Source organism: Myotis nattereri, assembly GCF_964212035.1.
Source record: "Myotis nattereri genome assembly, chromosome: 7".
Taxonomy (NCBI): Eukaryota; Metazoa; Chordata; class Mammalia; order Chiroptera; family Vespertilionidae; genus Myotis; species Myotis nattereri.
Window position 1 is genome coordinate 47,109,410 of NC_138082.1, and position 17,709 is coordinate 47,127,118.

Genomic DNA, 17,709 nt, shown 5'->3' on the forward strand with positions numbered 1-17,709 from the left:
CCAAATGCATTTGACCCTGGCAACCTTCCTAAATTGTAATTGTTGTTTTCAATTAGCATGTTTAAATATCCTATGAACCAGTGTTTAAGTTTGGGAGATGCTAGCTTAGGATAGTATAATCAATATTGTTTAGAGCTCTCAAATCAAACATTTACTAGGAAAAATGTTAATGAGGGCCTAGCAGAAGCTAGAAGCTCAGAAATGTAATCTTAATTATCCTTTAACATAACCTTTTATTTCTATCACTACTCAAAACTAGAAAGTGAGGGAAATATTGCTATCTATTTTGGCAACATTTTAAATAATATCAAACATGCCAAAAACCAAAATTATATTCCACAATCAATATCCCTATTATCTGGTCATGGAAACAAAATTGGGTAAACTATATGTAAAAAGTGTTGAGATTCTTTATTAGAAATTTAATGTTATGAAGAAATTATTATTTTACTTTGCTTTCTGTTTTTTTTTCTTCCTTTTTAACAGATTCATCTTTAGGTTAAGTTTATTGAGTTATAATTTACATTGGCAAAACTCTCCTTTTGTAGGTGTACATTTCTGTACATTTTGACAAACATATAGAGCCCACATAATCACAAGAATCAAGAAAGAGAACATTTCCATCACTCCAAACATTTGTCTGGTGCCCCTGTATAGTCAATCTCCCTCCCACCTCTATGCCTTTCAGTATTGATTCTACAGAATAATTTCCTGGGTGCTCTGTGGCATCTTAGTGACTACTCTTAGTTCATCCATCCAATATTTACTGAGTGCTTGTTAACATCCGGCACTGTGCTGTATGGAACCAAGGATTCAAAGAGGAGAAGCCTGTGCCTTCCCTCAGAAAGCTCCGGGAGATGGGCTAGTCAAAGCTCTCCTGGTTGCACTGAAGAAAAATCTGTTTCAAGTAGCTCCAGGGAAGGAGTTTTATTTAAGGCTCTATAAAGCACTCCAGTGAACCTGAGGACACAAACATAAATTTGAAAGGCCCTAAGTGAACCTGGCTGGGAACAGGAAAGGCAAGAAATTTGGATCATATCCCTAAACCATGTTGTCTCTTCAACTCCTAAAGTGAACCTAGTTCTCTCTCCCAGGCTGACTCTACGTACCCTTGTTACTATAGGTCCAATATGACCATCCCAGCCCCAATTCTTTTCAACCTTTCAACCCATATACTGCCATAGACTGAATGTTTTTGTCCCTCCAAAACGCATATGTTGAAATCTAATTCCCAATGTGTTAGCATTTAGACATGGGGCTTGTGGGAAGTGGTTAGGTCACAAGAGCAGAACCCTCATGAATGGGATTAGTGCCCTAATTAAAGATTCCAGAGAGCTGCCTCCTCCCTTCCTCTATGTGCAGACACAGCAAGAAGACTGCTGTCTAGGAACAGGAAGTGGGCTCTCACCAGACACCAAAACTGCTGGCATCTTAATCTCGGACTTCCTGGCCTCCAGAACTATGAGAGATCATTGTCTGCTCTTTATTAGCCATCCAGTATATGGTAGGTAGTTATACCACCAATTGAAATGACCCTCTGTGTCTTAGTTACATTTCCAAGAAAGGAAACTGATTGGCCCAGCACCACAATCTATGGCTTTCCCAGCTGCCCTTCCCATTAAAACTGGGGTCTCCTAGGCCTCATATTACCACAGATGGCCTAGGAAATTAGGGTCATTTCAAGCTTGGGAAAGTCTTATTTGTGAATAAGATAACTGTCACAAAAAGTTATTAGACAAATCTTAAGGTAAATATACACAAGCCCATCCTACTTAATGGATTTAAAGAAGGCTTTGCAAGGAGGTGATACATGAGCTGGGTTTTTAAGGATGGTCACCCTGTAGCTGGTGGCAGGGTCCAAGCAGAATGTGAAAGATGGAGTGAGAACATGAGGGGAATGAGCATTCCAGGCTGAGGATCCAGTATGTGAAAAAAATAACCGTGAAGAAGCACATTTTCCTTAGGAAACAATTTGATATGAATGGATAGCAGGCTGCATTTGGGCAGTGTCAAGATGTCACCGGCTGTCATCCAAAAAGACTCTAGTGTTTCTCAACCCAAACCATATCACCAGCTATGCTTACTTACAGGAACTAAAAAGGATTCCCAACCACAAGACCAAGATACTGAGCACAAAAACAAGATGGCAAGGGGCACTGTGTGCAAAAACACCGTGAGCAAAAGAGTTGAGTGCAGTAAGAAAATAACTTTGCATGCCTACAAGAATTTAATCATTCCATGCCACAGCCTGTAAATACGGAAATACCCAGTCAAGAAGGTGCCATTTAGAGCATGAGCTCACCCTTCTCCATTCCTTGACCAAAGAATAGAGTTTCTGCTCTGCTTTACCAAACTTAGTTTTGTTCAATTAGCACAAATGGTACTGGGCAGAAGGCCTTGGTTTGGGTCCCTGACATGCAAGGATCAGTAACAAACAGAAAGCAAGTAGGAACCAGAATACAAAGGGCCTTCTAGGCTACAGCAAGAGATCTGAACTTGATCCTATGGGCAGTCATGGGTCATTCAGGGATTTGAGGCAAGAGGAAGATCTTAGGCTTATTGGGATGATCTACAGCAAGGACTCAGGGTGCCAGAATTCTCAGATCCCTACATTTTCCTCCAGTAACCAGGAGAGTAACACATTCTGCTAATTATCAGCAAGGTTTCAACCCCAAACCCCTGGCTGGTCATTGGGTGAGATGAGCCAGACTTCAAAGCTGAGAGAACCGCATTCGCCTTGGCTCCAGGCAATCCTCAGTCCTACACCAAAAGCAATCTGAGTAGCTCTTTGGATTCTTCTTGGAGACCCATTTTTGAACCTTGGTCTTCTTAGTCTTAAGTCTTAGATGGTAAATGAAGTTGATGGCAAGGGAAACACATACATAACACACAACCCCATCTAAAAGAAAAGGGAGAAAAAGGAGATACCCAATATTCCCTCCCCAAATGGTCCACCTCCACACACATGTCCCCATCACTACTGCGGTCTTATTGAATCCATTACCTGGGCCTGTTCCTTGTGAGGTGAGTGAAGTAAAGGGGAGAAATTTGGGATCCCGTTATACTGTTGCATGCTCCACTGGTGACAAGTTGAAATTGCATTTCATTAAGAAGGTGATACGGAGAATGGGTTGAAGTGGTCGACTCTGAAGGTAGGGAGACCAGTTGGGCAGCTGAGGGACTGCATTAAGGCAGTGGTAGAAGGCTTGGAAAGGAGCCAAGGAGAATAGCCCATCTTGATGTTATCAAGCCTTAAGGAGCATCAGAATCATCCATAAGACTTGTTAAAGCACAGATGACTGGGTCCCACCCTCAAAGTTTCTGATGCAGTAGGTCTGCGGTAGGGCCTGAGAATTTGCATTCCTAACATGCTCCGAGGTGATGCTGGTGCTACTGGTTTAGAAACCAAGCTTTGAGAACCATTAGGATAGTCCATTCCATATACCACATCAGAAATGAAGTGTTCTCTTTTGTCCTCATTTAGAAAAAGTGGCAAGTCACTTTTGCTAGGGGCATTAAGATAAAATATAGAAAAATAACAGTATCTCACCAGTCAGCTGGCATGAGCAAGGTCCCTAGACACAAAGAACTATTTTCACGTTGTTATACACAGTAACCCAGATGGACACAGGCCACTCAAACCTTCTAGTCCCCACCCCAAATTCTGAGACTACATTCAAAGCAACTTGGGAACAAAAGCCATTTTAAGATCATTTTCCAAATCCATTGTAGGCAGTATTAGTGTCAGTGCTAGGCATAAAGCAAGAACTCACAAAATTTGGTTTCTGAGTAGTTGAAATTCTCATTACGACTCAGCAATTTTCCCAACTTCTTAGTAAGACCAGACAAGTAGCTCTGACATATCACTTCTCACAAGATAACACAGCTTAAGGAATTTCTGGGTTCGCTGCATGTTAAAATGCTTAATTCCAGGGACTCTTAGCCTTGGGCCATGCTGTATTCCACCCACTGGGCCTGACTTGACACAAGTAGAGGCAGCAGATGGAGGAGGTTAAAAGTATCAAATCCTGGGATCAATTTTGCTAGGCCACCTCCCTTCATAATTTAGACCCTTCTGTTGGAGATTTAAAAATATATTCCAGACAGATGACATGTTACTAGAATCATTTCATGGTTCAGCGTCCTCTCAGTGTGATTTATATCTGTAGGCACCAGAAACCCCCTATTCAAAAGATTTATGAGCTACCTACACAATTCTATTTTGTTGAAAGAAAATGTGTGCACTGAGAAACAAAATGATAATGCTCATTACCATTCTAATTAGAGGCTTTCGAGCTAAAGCATGTTCACCACTTTTCCATTCCCTGTGCCTCATCCATCCAGTTTTTTACCCCAATAACAAACACTAAAATATGTAATACATTAAGAAAAAAAAGAGGAAGTCCTTCTCACCACTGAATCCTTTGAGCCTTTTTTCATGAGTTTATATCCATCCAAATATTTATAGTAACAAGGACCATACTGTACATAATAGTCTGCAACTTGATTTTTCCCATTAAACACTGATTTTTGAAATAGTTGTTCTCAAAGTGTGGACCTCAGACCAGCAATGTCATTATCACCTGAGACTTGTTTAGAAACTCTTCCTGCCCTGTCCCCCAGCAGACTTCTAGGGGTGGGGCCAGCAATCTGTTTTAACAAGCCCTGTAGGTGATTCTAATGCACACTAAAGCTTAATAACCTCAGTTTCCCAAGACTTTCCAAGTCATGACATATAGGTCTACACATTCTTTTAAATGAATACATATTATTTCATAGAAAGTATATATCACAGTTGTTTAGTCATTCCCCTACTGACAGTTTTTCCTAAGACAAAAACTGCAGTGAACATTCTGGTACCTTCACCTCGATGAACTTATCTGATATGCCTACAGATGAATTTCTAAGAGTGGAACTGCTGTGCCAAAGAGTTGTTTTGTATTTTTTTCCAGATTTTGATAGATACTGACAAATTGCGCCCCCAAAGGCTTTACCACTATTCTCCTTGAGACTGGTAATGCTTTCCCTCCACATTCTTACCAACACTTGTTATTAACAATCTGTCCCAGTTTTACCGATCTAATGAGTGAAAAAGATGGCACAGTAAAATCACATGGTACTTGGAGGTGGGAGTGGGGGGAAGTATAGATTTTAAACAGATAAAGTGAAAACCACGTACAGTCAAAATTACCTTTGAATAACTCTTAGAAACACACTGTTTTTGAAACCTACATACTCACTCAAAATATGGACAACTCAGTCAGCTATTTTCCTAGGCCATCTCTGGAGCTCCAGAGGGAATGTCTGTGGGCACTGTCCTATGAAAAGCACCCATCTTTAAACACCAGACTCACACTTGGGTGTGGTAGGAATCTCTCACACTAAGAACAAGCTGTGAGATGTGTGACCACCTGAGTAAACATCAAATCCCAGCTTGCATCTCACCTTCACCTGGGGAGAACTGCCCCACCCCAGTTCCTCATTTGAGCTGGATTCAGGTCATGTAGGTGCCCCTATGAAGCAGCTCAACAGTGTCCCATTATTTTATTTCGTATTTTCTTGATTTTTAGGCATAGTGATTTGAACAGTCTGAGCACCTTCTCATATTTTCAATGACCATTTATATCTCTTCGATGCAATGCCAATGTCTATCCTGTGTCCCTTTTTATCAATTGGACAGTCTTTTTCTTACTTAATTGAAAGGGTTTCTTTATATGGCACAAGTATTAACTTTTTATCTGTTACATATGTTGCAAATATTTTCCTTCCACTTGAGTATTGCTCAATTGGTACTCCTTTATATCCTCATATTATTTAACGTTTCCTATGTCTTTCCAACTAGATGACTGAAAGACTAGAGAGCAGCAAATGTGCCTTACATTTTCACATTTATCTCCTCATCCTCTGCAGCGACCAAGTTAGTGGTGGAGTTACAAATACGCAAGGATGTTCAATACATTGGATGAATTACTATAAAGAAAAGTTTTAAGCACATAACTCAATATTTAATTTAATAATATGACCAGTTTCCATTAGGATTCCTTCTTTCAATCACTTTGCCCACTGCCCACTGTTTTGCACTATTGCCATCAAAAGAAACCTTTTAAGAGCAACACAGGGCTACTTAGAGCTTTTATTAACCTTCCTTTAATTTCCATGGATGATAATGCCATGAGCTAAGAGATATGAACCCACTATAGATCCCTAGTTATTATGACACATAGAACTGGGACCTCCTTCCCTGTGGCAGTCCTTCCACTCCCCCACTTGAAAAACAAAAAAAGGGATGATGAACACACTTCTATGCACAAAGCTATTGTTGTTGCTGGTTTGTTTTGTTTTAAGTATTAAGAAATAGATGATCCACAAAAAGGTTTACTTAAGAGTATTCTAAAACCAGTCATAATTTCTGGTAGATAGCCTACAAAAATACATAATTATAACCAACTACAAACCAACTTGATCAGTTATTCAGAAATTCATTTGTGTAACTCAGAGAATAAACCAGAAAATAATATGGATTAAAGCTCTTTAAAAATTAAAATTAGATGCTTTATCAACTTTAGATGTGTTTTCTTTCATTGTCAAGGTAAGCATTTAATCCATTACTTTAGAAAATCCAAAAATTTAATCCTGTATTAGGCCAAGTCACCAGAGAGCTATACATGGGAGTTGCATTGTTTTATTAATTTTGACTGAATTTTTAATAGTCACATATGGTTGATTGATATATCTATATATCTGTATTGAAAAACTATTGTTGGGTTTAATATAAAGATGATAGTGAAGACATTATTTACTATGTTACCCATCCTGAGCATGCTGCTTGTTTTTAATCTTCTGAATACACCAAATCATGTCACTGATTGTATTTCACTTTTTGCCTTGGCAGCTAGGAAGCTCAGAAGCAAATGGAATAAGAAAGTTTGATGTGCATTTTGTTTATCAACCTCCCCTTGGCTTAATCTTTTTCCTATCTTTGTTTTCTGGCTCATGCAAAATTCCTTCCCTCGCATGCTTCCATCCTGTTGCACAGTATATGTTTGTAAATGGCCTTAAATACTTTTTAGAATGAGCCCAGTGATAAAGAGATAGATACCTAATTAGAGAGAAGAGAGAAATCAAGGCCTAAGAGTGGAAGCTAAAAGTAAACCCTCAGTAGGATCACAGATTTTCTTCAAGCAACAAAGTCTGGCATTGCCTGGGCTGTAATCCAACTAAGTGACTAAAGTCCTTTAACTCCCTATCTCTGTCTGTTTTGCAGGTCTCAGTTTTGACATCTCTCTGGTGTGACAGCCCCTTCACTTTGCGTCCTGGCCCCTGCCTGGCCTGACCTGGACTGCCCTCTGCTCTGAACTACCCGTACCTTGGTGTGGACCCCTGGACCTGGCTGTGTTCCTAATAACTCTAAGCTGCTGATCTTGGCCCAGCCATGCTATAATTATTCCTAAATTCATGTAGGTTTTTATCACATTTACCTTCCAAGTTACACAGAAAAGTGCTTTCTTTGAGACTCTTTTAGAATACATGAACCTTTTCAGAGTTTTGGGGTCTCCAGGGGTGTGATTTATAGACAAAGGATTCAGACTGCTCTGAAATGAAGGCCAAGACTTACAAACCTAGAGGCGCTACATATTCTTTAAGTGTCTGTCTCCAACTGGAGAAGGACTGTGGGAGCGAAGGACAAGAGGGCCCTCCACTAGGAGGCTAGAAAAGTTAAAGAGATGGAGTGTGTTATGAAAGCAAGCCCCAACAGCTTTCTCTTTATAATCACAACATTGTAAATAGGAATCTTTAAAATCTTAAGAAGCCTTCTTAAAACCTTGCCCTCATCAATTATCTTCTCTCACATGTCTGCATTTTCCACTCTCCACTTGCCCTTCTGCTTAACCTGATTTTCCCACATAACAGCCCCTTCCACTTTCTGTCCCCTTTTACTGCCACGCTGTACTCGCTGCCCTCACATCCACTTACAGCTTAATGTTTGCCACTGCCTTTTGCTCCTCACCTCGATACTACTCTCTTCCAAAATCAGGCAATCACCAAAGGTCTCTGAAATGTCAAATCCAACAAACATTTTTATCCCAGTTTTCATGGGATGCACCCTTTAAGTACATGAGACATTAGTAATAACAGAGGCTGCTATTTATTGAGTACTTACTGTGTGCCAGGGCACTTTGCCATAGCACAGCAGTTCTCAACCTCTGGGTCGCGACCCCTTTGGGGGTCAAACGACCCTTTCACAGGGGTCACCTAAGACCATCGGAAAACACATACATAATTACATATTGTTTTTGTGATTAATCACTAGGCTTTAATTATGTTCAATTTGTAACAATGAAATTGGGGGTCACCACAACATGAGGAACTGTATTAAAGGGTTGCGGCATTAGGAAGGTTGAGAACCACTGCCACAGCATCTCTTTCTCTCACAGCACATGATAACATTGATATTACCTCAGCTAAGAGAGTGCACATAACTCATCCAAAATCACACAAACAACCCATGGCAGATACAGGATTCAAGTCCAGGAATGTCTGCGTGGTGGATTAGAGACAGATGCAAATTCTCTGCCACGCCTCCCTTCGAGAGGTGGAATCTATTTTCCTCCCCTTGAATCTGGGCTGACCCTGTGATTTGCTCTGAGCAGTAAAACTGACATGTGTAAAGTCCATGGCTGGGCCTTAGGAGGTCTGCAGCTCTGCTCTCCTGTGCGAGAAACTGAGAAACCCCGTGGCCTTGTAGGAAATCCAACTAACAGGGAGGGGAGGATGGAAGCGAAGACTTCTTGGACCTCCCAGCCCAGTCACCTGCTAGCTGAATGCCGCAGTGACTTCCTGCCCCAGCAGATTCTCACTGTGTGGAGCAGAAGGACCATCGCCCAAGCCCTGCCTGAAGTCCTGACTCTGAGAATCATGATAAACCAGGAGTTATTGTTTAAGCCACTCGGCATATACAGTCACTAAGTGTTAGGGCTGTTTGTTACATGGCAATAAATAACCAAGAAGTCTGATTCTAAAAGCCTATGCCATTTGGCCTCATTTTCACTGCCCCCTCCCTACTCTCCAGCAAACCAATTTTCTCCTGTATTTTCACACTTATTTAATGATACACCTATCCTCAGTTACCTCAAAATCCCTTTTTATTTAAAGCCACTTATCACTTTGTGAAGTTCTATTTAGTTGAAACTGGGTGGCTTCTGCCATGTAACCACTTAACGAGGCACCCTTTAACTTCAGTGCTTTCCAGGACTCTGAAATTGAACACAAGTGCGGCCTCCTTGCCCCTTGCGTGGGAGCTCCCTGCAATCCACCTGCAGATCAAACCAGACAGGGCCATCCAACTTTTGTAGAGCAGGAAAGCACCAATGTCAATATTTATCCTTGGTAACAGGAAAGCATAACTTGTTTCTTGTTGTTTTTTTACATTAAAAATACATGGATATAGGAATGCTAATATTTTCACTCTGCACCTGGGTTTTTGTTTTGTTTCCTCCACCTTGGAGACCACTAGGACAGTCAGTATCTCTTCTTTATTCCTCTTCTCCATATTGATGTGAATGTTAATATCTGATGAAGCCAAAAAAGGTTAAGTTTGGGGGGGGGGGGGAACGTGTGGAAGAAGGTACAGGGCGTGGTATGGGTTTGTTTCCTCCTTGGATGGATTTTAAAATGAGAATAAAAACACAAGGACCTGTTTTTCTGGAGATTTGATGCTGCTCCATCAAGAGAGGAGAGCAAGAAGCTGACCCAAATGGTGAGGCTCTGGGCACAAGTAGAGTTGCTCAGGGTCCCAAGTAACAGAGTGATTCAGAGCTCAGGAGAGGGGCTACTCTTCTCATTGGAACTTACTGGTTGGGCATCCTGAGACTGGATGCTTTGGGAATAACAGAACCAGCAGCCACACAAGCAGGAGTGTTCTGACGGTGGGTGAGTAGGCAATAAGTGGGCAGAGGCCATATAATGATGGTAGCTCACAATGGGTGGGGGGGTCACAAATGGAGCACACCCTTGAGGATTTCTAAGAATTCCTAGACAATATTTTTGGGGTGTTGTAGGCAAAATAATGGACCCCAAAGATGTCCATTTCTTAATCCCCAGAATCTGAATATATTAGGTTACATGATAAGGGAGAATTAAGGTTGTAGATGAAATTGTGGTTGTTAATCAGATCATCTCTGTGGGCTCAGTATAACCACAGTGTCTTGAAATGGGGAAGGGGGAGGAAGAAGAGTTGGAGTGATGCAATGTGAGGAAGACTTAACCAGCCACTGCTGGCTTTGAAGATGGAGGAGAGGGCACAAGCCAAGAAATATAAACAACCTCTTGAAACTGGGGGGAAAAACACAAGAAAATGGAGTTCCCCAAGAGCCTCCAGAATGGAACTCAGCCCTGATAACTCCTGGGTTTTTCCCAGGGAGACCCATTTCAGACCTCCTACTTCCCAAACTATAAAATAATATGCCTGCGTCCCTTCAAGTCACTAAGTTTGTGATAATCACTTGTTAAAGAAGCAACAGGAAATTCAGATAGGGAATGTGCAGCAATGACACCAAGGAAAGACATTAGTCTGACATGGCTAATTTTAGTAAACCCATGCCAATTCCTATTGATCACAGCTTTTTTCCCCCTAAGAATTCATATACTATTTAAGGGGGAAGAAGAAGGAATCATAGTAATTAGCCATAATGAAAGTTAAGCTCACCAGATGGTAATTTGCAGACTCTGCTTTCTCCCCTTTTCTTTGAAGGATTGAAGCACTTTCCCCTTCTTCCACTCCTCTAACACTGTTCCTGTTCTCCAGGACTCTTCCAAGATCGCTGACAGTGGGTCAGTAGTCTCGCCTGTATATTCTCGCAGTACCTGGGGTATCACTCCTCCCAGCCAAGAAACCTGAACTCACCTGGAACAACTACGTAAGCGCTCTCCTTACCATCCCCTCGCTGGCTTGGGTTTCTGTCTCCCTTTACCAAAGTTTTTAGCGCTTCCAAGTCGGACTGGGAAAAAATCATTCTCCTTGGTGGGGAAAATGGGAGCAAAATGGAACCCAATCTTGCGTCAGTGCCCTGTGTCTAGAACTCCTACCATGTTACCTTTACCTGGGGACAAGAATTCTTCAGAACCAAGGGAAGGTTGTGCCTACCAAGGGGGCTGAAGGGACCCGCAAGAGCGTCAGCCAAGCCCCATCACACAACTCATCCACCAGCTGCAAAGCCACCACAAGGGTGAAAGTGATCAGAAAGGAGAAGCACTGCAGCCTCCATCCTCTTCAGAGGATGACAGCATCGCCATTCACTGCAGACACAGTGGGAGTCGGGAATAAGGCCAGCTTTGCTTCCCAAAGGGCCGTTCTTGTCATCACATTCAAGATGTGTATGGGGGGAGGGGGAGTATTCCCATCTCTTAGGAATCTGTCTGTTAACAAAGAAATTGTAACATTGGATATTTATGACAGAGTCTTTCAGATCGGTGCAGTGGAAGCAGCGAAGATTTATTGAGACATCAGTCTTCCTTCTCTCCCAATTCCCCACACAATCATCTATCAATCAATTAGATAAACTTTCAAGTGATTGATCTCATAGCTCTTTTGCATGGATATTTGTACTTCTTGAGGTACAGGGAAAAGTAAACCCTTTACATTAGAAATATACCCTTGAGATTTGTTCTTTGGTAACACCCGGCAAAAGCCAAATGCTTACTATGTCCTGTTCTGAGCACTTTACATTAATTGCTCACAACAACTCCATGAGGCTGATAATATCCATATCTCCAGTTTACAGAGGAGGAACTGAGGTCCAGACATTAAGCGGCGTGGTCAAGTTCATGCAGCTCGAAGGTGTGAGTGGTGCTCACGTTTGAGCCCATGCAGGCTGACTGTAGAACACTGTGGTTGACAAACTGCAAAAATGGTCCAACTGTACACCTCTTCCTGCCTCTATGCGTGGAACCTGTCACCAATCTGAGACTAGCCCTGGCTAGCCTGCTGGAGGATGTGAAACCACATGGAGCAGAGCCAAGGCATCCTCATCAAGGCCGTCCTAGACCAGCTGGTCCCTAGCCACATCCCTAGCTGACCACAGATACAGGAGTAAGCCCAGCCAAGAGCCACAGACTCATGAGACAGAATAAGTGATTGCTGTTTTAAGCAACTATATTTGGGGGTGGTTTACTACATACCAGTAGAGAACTAATAAAAACACCACTGCCCTATATTTCCTTTCTGATGACTGACTTCATCTGATTCTCCAGGAATGGACAGTTCCAGCTGTGAAGAGCCTTCCTCCAACCACTTTATCTCTCTTCATCCTTGTGTTGCCCCTGCCCTACCACCATGCCAACCCATGAAGGCAGTTTATAACTGTTCCTCACCTTTATTCCCTAGTTTTCTCTGGCATCAAGAGGAAACTAGGGTGCCTCTGACCCTTTCATACTATTTTGAGCTCTGTTTCCTTGCGTACGCTCTTTGCCCACCTCTCCATCATTTAGGAGCGAAGTTGGAATTTGCCAAAATGAGTGGTGCCAAAATATTGAAATCAGGGTAATGAAGGGAAAGCACCGATAGTACCGTACGTCAACACGGCTCCTCCGGCCTTTCCCTTCTCTCAGGGTGGGCTTCTTACTCAGCACGGATGGACGGATGGACGGGACTAGAAGTCCCTGAAGGCGTGCTCCTGCTTTGCCACCTGATCCCCAAGTTAAAGCTTAAAAAGCTAAACTCTCCCTGCCTGCCAGGACTCAGGGGGGCAGCAAGCTGTACCTCCACAGGAACTAACCGCCCCAGCTGCTCAACTCAAATTAAAAGAGTTTGGAAACATGTTCCACAGAGTGAAAACCTTCTGGGGCATTTCTGCCAACTGCCTCCAGCTACTGTGTTCCCAAGGAAATGGAAAGGATACCCCAGGGGGAGGGGGTACCCCTGAGACATCCTGAGGAATAGGGACCACAATCCATTAAATTCCACTAGAAATTTCCCAAAGAAAAGGGAGAAGGATGCTGTATTGTTTTTCTATCAGAGCATTGCAAAACTTTTTTTTTTCTTTTTGCTTTTAGGCACTCAGTATATGCTGAATGATGCTAATTCTTCTAGCTCGTCTTGCTTTATGAGTGAAGCTGGGATTGGGAGGGTTTGTTACTTAAAAGGCCAATAGCTAAGTGACCTAGGTTGGTGAAGAGAAACCAGAATTCTCCGGGGCAAATCCAGCCTTCCTGTGCCATTAAACACCACCCCCCTCACTTATTGCACTTTAACAACAATAGTTTAGTTTTAATTTCTTTTCCGTATATTTCACAGCCCTAGGGGAAAATGTCCTGTGACAATTCTGTAATAGTAAGACAATTACTGGTGACTCAGGGCTCCCTGCTGCCTCTGCATCCTCCCTCAGCTGAGGAGCAGGCTTCCCAGGTAGGAACAATTTGGTTTGTGAATTAGAAAAGTCAGAATGAAAGGAATCTTTACCTTAGAAAATGATAGACATTCAGAAGAAATTAGATGAAAATTCAACCCAAGGATTCTGTTTCAGAACAAGAGTTCATTATAGGCACTGAGTCCCTGAAGAAACCTTTCATATAGACTCCCAATGTTTCAAGTGATGATTCCTCCTTTCTGAGCCCTGCCACCCACTTCTTTTATAGTCCTCCTCCTTGTATCTCTTTTTTGCCATCCAACTTCTTCCCAGTACACCTTTGCTATTGGATGGGGGAAGAGACAGTAAAGCTATGTTCTCCTTGAGAGAACAACCCGTCTTCTTCATCTTGTAATTCAAGCACTCCACCTAAGCCCGATTCAGAGTGATGACCTGGGTTAGAGGGCACAGGCATGCCCACCTTCCCAGTAGATTGTGTTTCAAAGCACTTTGGTAAATGGGCAGTTTAGAGCTTGGAAAGCATTTCCCCCCATAAGCATAAAGTTCTAGAGATAGAGCTAGGCTAAGTCCTCAGATTCAACCACAAGACTCTGAGGGGCTACAAGAGTCTAATAAGGTACCCCATGTGAGAACCTTAGGTGTTTGCTATAGAGCAGTGATGGCGAACCTTTTGAGCTCGGCGTGTCAGCATTTTGAAAAACCCTAACTTAACTCTGGTGCCGTGTCACATATAGAAATTTTTTGATATTTGCAACCATAGTAAAACAAAGACTTATATTTTTGATATTTACTTTATATATTTAAATGCCATTTAACAAAGAAAAATCAACCAAAAAAATGAGTTCGCGTGTCACCTCTGACACGCGTGTCATAGGTTCGCCATCACTGCTATAGAGCCTCCTCCTAAATCATCCCTTAATATAGTTTCCATGAGAAAAAGCATTCCAACTCTGGAGCCAGAAGCAGATTTCCATTTACCAGAGAACCAAAGTGAGTTTTTCCCACTGAGAAAGTAAAAGGAAGGTGAAGGGGGAAGAGGTGCTGGCTTTGCCAGAAATGGCCCTGACTTGGCAGGTACAGGTTCTGCAAGGAGGGTAGGATGGGACAAAAACCTCTGGGTACCAACAATGATAACATGGAATTCTTCTCTGCTTTCATAGAACACATGCTCTATAATTTTTCAGTTCAAACACTTGTCTTAAGTGTTCTAAATGAAGAGCTGAAGGCGGTTGCTTAAGGGGAGTGTGGAAAGGGAGGGATTTCTGGTTTAAGGGTCATAAATCAATGAGCAAAGGAGGGCCTGTGTGCACCTATGATAATACTCGATTTCTATTCTTCAGTTCCTTAACTGACACAATTGCTGATGTTCAATTCTAACTCTCAGGTTTACAGTATCTATTTAAAATTGGAGGCAGGGAGAAGGATGCTGGACTGTCAGCTTCTTAAAGGCTTACATTGCTATTCATTTCTATACAGTCCAGTCCCCTTGTTGCTCAATTCACAATTCATCAATAAATAAATAAATATAACTTGAGGAAAGGCTTTAGTTTTTCAATCTAGTTGCAAAACATGTGGGCCTTGGAATCAAACTTCTCAGACTTGCATCATTTTTCCCCTATAGGTGCATGACCAGGGGCTTCCTCCTCAGGCTTCCAGTGTTCTCCTCTAGAAAAAAGGATGGTGATAGAACCGACCTCACAAGGTACTATGAGCACTGAATGCATTTATATTTTTAAACACATAGCACTGTGCCCGCCAAAGAAAGCACTTGATAAATCTAAGCTAGTATTATTTTTACATCATCATTTGGCTAATTATCTCACACTTTGTACCCAAATTAGTTTCTCAGAGAAGCTGGTAAACATTAAAGCTGGTTGGGATAGTGAGTTGAACTGTGTAGCCTCCAAGAAATATGCCCACTCAGAGCCTGAGGACATGTCCTTATTTTGAATAAAGGTTTTTGCAGGTGTAATTATGACAAGGATCTCAAGATGAGTTCATCCTGGATTAGGATGGGCCCTAAATCCAATGACAAGTGTCCTTACTGGACAAGGCAGAACAGAAGACACAGAGAGACATGGAAGGAAGCCACATGAAAATGTAGCAGGGATTGGAGTTATGCTGTGACAAACCAAGGAACACCAGAAGCCACCAGAACCTGGAAGGGACAAGGAGGAATTCCCCCCCTAGAGCCTTCAGAGGGAGCATGGCTCTGGCAGCTTCTCGATTAGAATTCTGACCTCTAGAACGGGAGAGAATACATTTCTGTGGTTTTAAGCCACCAAGTTTGTGGTATGTTGCTGTGGTGAAAATAGTTGGATACAGTTTGGAACAACCTAAATTTGGTGAGGAAAAAAGGCCCAAATGTGAGTTGGTATTTATTATGAGGTCTCTTTTTCTCAAATCATGTACTGCAGGGAAACTTCTCGTTAGGAAGGGAAAATCATGGACCATTCTGTCCCACCCACTTCCAACCAAGGACATTTCTGCTGGGGATCTTGAAAGTATTCTGCATCTTCACACAGGAATGAAGTGGAAATACTCAACATGCAGCAAGACCCTAGGCAGAGCTGGCCACTATCTGGCCAAGAATGAAACACAGCTCTCAGTCCTTGTCCAATAAACATACCCACACTGGTCACCACTGCCTTCTGGGTCCCCACCTGTAGTGATCGAGAAGGTCATTAGACAAAGACTCCAACTTAAGAAAAGATACCTGGTTGCCAAGGAACCAACATAACTGTACATTTCTCCAAACTCTATGGGTTCTTGCAATTACATCTATAAAACAGATCTCCTTTTTAAGAGAAAAATATATCCAGGTCATCTGCAAGATCCTTCTAAGACTGGAATTTTAAAGGAGTCCTCAGGAGAGGATGTTGTCAAAGCCATGGAGACCCAGAGAAACTGTTTCATTCTTTTCCTGTCTTATAACTCCCAGAGAAAAATACCAGCAGCCAGAGCAGCAACTGCCAGAAAGAGGTGACTCTTTCGGAGCAAAGGCATTAGCCAAGATGACACATGCTGACAGGTTCAGTAAATAGCAGACGCTCTGCCAATCAGAAGATAATTTCTGCGTGTGTGCAACGTAGGAAAGACTGCGAGTCCCACAGGATTTCAAAGTCAGGTCACAATCACTCCATGTGTCATCTTCTAATGTGAAGGTCAAAGGAAAGGAGAAGGTGGGTGGAGGCAGAGAGGGGAAGAGCAAGGAGACCCGTGTGCCTACGAATCAACCACATCCAGGCAGGCCTCGCTTCCTATTTCCTGACAGTGCCCGGGAACCCGCGCAATCACCTGCTTCGTAGACTCTGAGGCTCCCACCTCACATGCAGCCAGCACTTCATTAACTCCCTAGGCCTTCGTAACTCGTGAAAGTCACTTCCTACCTGACTCGGGAAGGTTTTCTTTCCTTCCCTCACTTGGTAATTCATCCCAGTACGGAAAGGGTTTTATAGAGAAAAGGTGAGTGAGGAAGGCCAGAGGAGAAGCCACACGGAGTATCCAGGACCCCGAGTCCTCAGAAGCAGACTTCACTGTTCAATGGGAAGGAATTACAGAACTCTGCAAACACTCAGATCCAAATAGGAAGAAAAGATTCTGAAGCCAAACGGATTCCAAGGATTTTTGTGATTGTCCTTTGCTTTTCTCCTTCAGGAAAGAAACGACAGAGGGAATGAGAGACAGAGACTGAGGTTCTCATGAAACACAGGCAAATAACTTGAGTGCCTATTTAAAAGATGTGTTTATCTCTCCACTCTCCGTCAAAGAGCTTCTCTGAGGAAAGGATACATTTTTAGCATTCAGAATTAAGATAGTACACACACACACACACACACACACACACACATCTACGCTGCCTCACATTTATCACCATCTGAAATATAGTTGGTCTGTACACAAATACATACTAAAAAAGAAAAAAAATATATACCCAAGTAGATGACCTCTTACAAAAAGTACATATATATATTTGTATATAATCAGAAGCCACACCTTAATTGTGATATTTGGGAAACTATGTAGCCACATTAAACAAATAATGATGAGTCAACCACTTGACAAATATCAAAGCACACACACAAGTCATCCCAGACACCGCTTCTATTTTCTGACTTATTGTGTATACAATGCTGTGGTGTGGTCATGCATTTCACATCGTTTTAAACCTTCAGCAGACTTTTTCCCCCAGGAGGCTATTAATTTTGAAAGCCACTAATTTTGTCTGCCCTTCTAATCCCCAGGACCTGTTGTTGTACTTCGGAAAAAGCAAAAAGACCAACCCTGTCTTGAGTGGGGAACCATCTTTGGAATAATGGTGGGTGGTTGTTCACATCTGGATTAG

At 42.3% G+C, this 17,709-nt stretch overlaps 1 protein-coding gene across 1 annotated transcript in view; it reads right to left on the reverse strand.

Annotated features, from left to right (window-relative positions):
• Window positions 1-17,709, reverse strand: part of MYO3B (myosin IIIB) — a gene marked incomplete at its 3' end in the record, with an annotated part of 345,767 nt that overhangs the window by 295,163 nt on the left and 32,895 nt on the right. The gene's annotated exons all lie outside the window — the stretch shown is intronic.